At 31.4% G+C, this 4,342-nt stretch overlaps 1 long non-coding RNA gene across 2 annotated transcripts; it reads left to right on the plus strand.

Moving 5' to 3' along the window:
• The first annotated feature begins 896 nt into the window (after window positions 1-896).
• On the plus strand, window positions 897-3,546 carry LOC141481353 (uncharacterized). Of its 2 annotated transcripts, XR_012464915.1 has the most exons (3): window positions 897-1,481; window positions 1,599-1,698; window positions 2,777-3,546. It is a non-coding gene; the product is annotated as an uncharacterized lncRNA (long non-coding RNA). The 2 variants fall into 2 exon arrangements; XR_012464914.1 differs by having other exon boundaries at window positions 1,599-3,546.
• The last annotated feature ends 796 nt before the right edge of the window (window positions 3,547-4,342 follow it).

Below are 4,342 nucleotides of genomic sequence, written 5' to 3' on the forward strand. Positions count from 1 at the left end.
ACATCTCAATATAACTCTTCTGTGTTCCGACGCATTATATCGATTCTTAGCAGATTTGTAGGTTAGCCTTTTGAGTACACCGTGACCAAGTAATAGCTGAACTGAATAAGGTTTGCAGCTCACCGTCAGCGCCGACAAAGTTAGTGCCTTTGTTAGTACTATTGAGCGCAAAAAAGCGCTCAATACTAGTTTCAATTTAAGTCACTATTGCAAAATTATATTATAAGTCTGTTTATGACGCATATTGGAGAGCATTCTGTTGACATAATAAATAATAAGTCATTTTTGTACTGGAAGTTCTGTGAATGCGAAGTAGTGAATTAAAATGCAAAGTTTTAAAAATGTATCTATTTATTTTGAGTCTATGCAACAGTCTCGATAACGTTTCATTTAAGTGTTATCATTAATGAGGTTGTAGTAACTAATTGCCACTTCTGACTAGCAAATAATAAATTATTTCAGAAACGTAGTCTTAGGTTACCGTAATTCACATTACGCTTACATACTGGAAAGTCTGATGTTTATTCAAATCAGCAAACAATCTTTGGATATCTGAGTAAAAAAATCAATATATTATAGTAGTAACTAATTCCTCGGCCTCGACCATTTCACAAAATTCTCAACATTACGCTATTTTTTCGACTTTGAAAAGTTGGGAAATTTCGGGTCGTGAAGATAGAAAAAATAATAGTACAAGACAATAAACATAATATAATTTGGGTGTTGTTTCCTTTCATTTGTATTGAATATTCCTTTACATGGTGGATATGGTGGAATACCAACGACCTTGGTCCACAATAGAATAAATCCCATTATTATTTTCATATTTACCAAAATTTATTTTTGTTTGTGCATAATTGATATTGATATTGATATTGATATATTGATATATTGAAGTACAGTTTATATATTTACATGTAATATATCGTGTTTTTCAAAAGTCTCAGATCCAGTAACTTGGCCTAGATATGTTTATCTGTTCTGCCATGTACTAGATCTATAGACTTTCTAAAAAAGTGTACATTTTATGATAATAACTAAGAGTAGAGAAAAAAATTAGTAGAAAAATTAACATGATAGATTCAATGATTTTTTTTAAAGAATAACAAACAATTATATAATATAAGTTGCAAATGGTGAGGATTCCAAACCGTTTCAAGCAAGGTCAGTTACAGAGGAGAACAGATAGTTTTTAAAGGTAAGGTTCATACTAAATTATTATTCATTATGTTATAAAATTTGTTTGAAAATTGTAGAATATATTTCTTTGTTTCTTTTTTGAATTGTTTTAGTTTTCGAATACATTTCAATTCAATCGGAATGCAGTTGAAGAATTTAGGGCCGAAGAAAAAGAAAGATCTTTGCGTTAAAGATTTTCTGAAAAATTGTATACTGAGATTCAAATTACTAGTGGATCTGGTTATTCCAGTTTTTCTCTGGTTAGATGTTTCGTGTCTGATGTACATTCTTTTTAAACACTGGTGAGTAAATAACAGTTTTATATTCAAGACCTGTGATTCTTGGTATAACATGTCAGTGGAATAGCGTTTATTTTTTTTCAGAATAATTCTTAGAAGAATATTTTGTGTTTTTTGCAGAGAATCAAGTGTAGTATTGAAGGCCCCACCCCATGCTGTGATACAGTAGGTCATTACAGATTCAGCTAGGGAATTGTAAAGTAAAAGGAGATTTCTTCTGGTAAGTACGTCTCTCAGGATATAAAAACTGTGCATCAAGACTCTTAAACGGTTATTAACATTTGTGATGTGATCTGACCAGCGCGTGCATTGATCTAAGACTACTCCTAAATATTTGATTTTTTCCACTTTTTTTACTATGGAACATGTGCAATCGATCTTATGACAGTTTGTGATGTGTAATTGTATCAGAATATTTTTTGGTTGGGTAGTGACTGTTGGCGTAAATGTGAGAAATTTTGTTTTTTCAATATTCAGGGTGAGTTTGTTCAAGTTTAGCCAGTCGTGTATTTTTTGCAAGTCAGTCTCAGTAGTTTCTTTCACTTCCTCCCAAGTTTCTCCTGTGAATATCAGAGCTGTATCATCTGCATAACAAAAATAGTGTCCTTTAAATCCATTAATTCTTGTAATATCATTCATGTACACAAGGAACAGTATCGGTCCTAATACTGTCCCCTGTGGTACACCGATTTTTACTTTTGAAACGTTACTTATTTCTTGTCCAACTTTCACCTGTTGTACTCTATTTGTTAGGTAATCAGTCATAAGTTCAGCCGACAGACCACGTATACCGTAATGGTGCAGCTTATTGAGTAAAATTTCGTGAGAAACTGTGTCGAAGGCCTTGGCAAGGTCGAGGAATACTGCAACGCATTTCATCGATTTGTCCAAGGCCCCGACTGTCTCCTCTAGGAAATCCACTACAGCATTCTCAGTGTTTGAGTTCTGTACAAAACCATATTGCCTATCAGTGATGACATTATGTTTGTGAAAAAAATCCAACAGTCTTTTTTTTACCACCTGTTCAAATATTTTTGCTAAGTTGTTTATAACAGATATTGGTCTATAATTACTTGGTTCACGACGGTCACCTGATTTGAAAATTGGAGTGATGAGAGACTCTTTCCATTTCTGTGGAATTTTTCCACTTGATAAGCATAGATTAATTATGTGTACTAGTGGGGATAGGATAAATTCATGAATGTATTTTATGGTTTTAACTGAGAGTTTGTCTGGACCTGAAGAACAATTATTTTTCAGTTTAGATATCTGAATAATGATTTCATTTTTTGTTGCAGGTTCTAAATATATGGTTGAATCATTTCTTGCTAAGGAGTGTCTGGCTGAATTCATTTTGGGAATTTTTTCTGACATATTGATACCGAGATTGGTGTAAAAATTATTAAACATGTTGGCTTTTTCTTTGTTGCTTGTTATCATATTTCCAGTTTTATTTTTCAATGGTGTGTCTTCTATTTGTATATTGTTCTTTTTCTTATTGCGACCAGTTATATCATTTATGACATTCCATATTTTTTTATTGTCTTTTCCAGCTTCCTCTATTTTGTGCTGATAAAATTCATTTTTTGTTTTTTTAATTAAAGCATTGAGTTTATTTCGAAATTCTTTGTAGTTTCTCTCGTTTTCGACGGTGTGGTTTTTAATTAGTTTTTTTTTCATAAGATCCCTGCGTTTAATAGATGTGATGAGACCTAAGGTAATCCACGGTTTGATTTTTTTATACTTTTTATTATTTATGATTCTTACTTTACTTGAATTTGTTATGTAATAATTTAACTTGTCGATGAACAGTTGATACGCTGTTTGGGATTCATTTGATATGAGAACGTCATCCCATGTTTCATTTATAAGAAAACTTTTCAATTTTTCACAATTTACGTTGGTAATTCTGACATCATTTTCTGTATTTTCAGATTTGTTATTGTTCAATGGAATATATATGAAAGGTGTGAAGTGGTCTGTCATGTCAGTTCGAAATATCACGGGTTCGATTTCGGTTTTGTTTTTTATACTGTTTTTCATTCTGACAAATATATGATCAATTATAGATTTTGTGTTTTCTGTAACTCTTGTAGGTTGATTTATGTACGATATGAAACCATTTGAGTTTAATATATTCAGGTAATTGCTTGATTCTTTTTTCGAGATGTCAATATTAATGTCTCCAATATATACCTCTGTATTTTGTTTTTCAATGTTATTTAAGTATGTCTCGAGGTCCTCCATAAATACTGTACAATCTGTTGCAGGTGGTCTATAGTATGCAGTAATACCTATTTTACATTTTTTTGTCGAATACCCTACGTTACATATTAGCCTGAGAAATTTACTTTTACTTTTTTCAACAATAATCGCTTCCACTGATATGCTATTTTTTACGTATATAACCACACCATCACATTTATTAATTGTAGATTCGTTGTAATGAATACTATAGTTAGGAATACTGAAGTTAGAAATGTTTTTAATATTTCCCGTTTCTGATAATACAACTATATCTAATAAAAATTTTGCATTCTCAATATAAACCAAGAGTTCGTCAAAGTGCTTTTGAAGACTTCTAATATTGAAGTGAGCTATTCCTATGCCATACCTGTTTCTATCTGTTATCTCCTGTATGTAGCCCTGGAAATTATCGTGAACTTTCGTATCAATTTCAGTGTTATTATCTAGCACCTTCAGGAAATCTATCATGGTAGGTACAGAAAATTAAGAGCAACCTGAAAAATTGAAAAAATTCATTTAATTTATAGAATGAAGTAGTTAATCTGATATAGTAACATTACTCTGTGGGATTTACATGTATAATTTCACAGAAATTTTTCAAAGTCCTTTCTAGTTTT

Source organism: Leptinotarsa decemlineata, unplaced genomic scaffold, assembly GCF_025532065.1.
Source record: "Leptinotarsa decemlineata unplaced genomic scaffold, Ldec_3_MD MMD2_tig00000157_RagTag_RagTag, whole genome shotgun sequence".
In the NCBI taxonomy this organism is placed as follows: domain Eukaryota; kingdom Metazoa; phylum Arthropoda; class Insecta; order Coleoptera; family Chrysomelidae; genus Leptinotarsa; species Leptinotarsa decemlineata.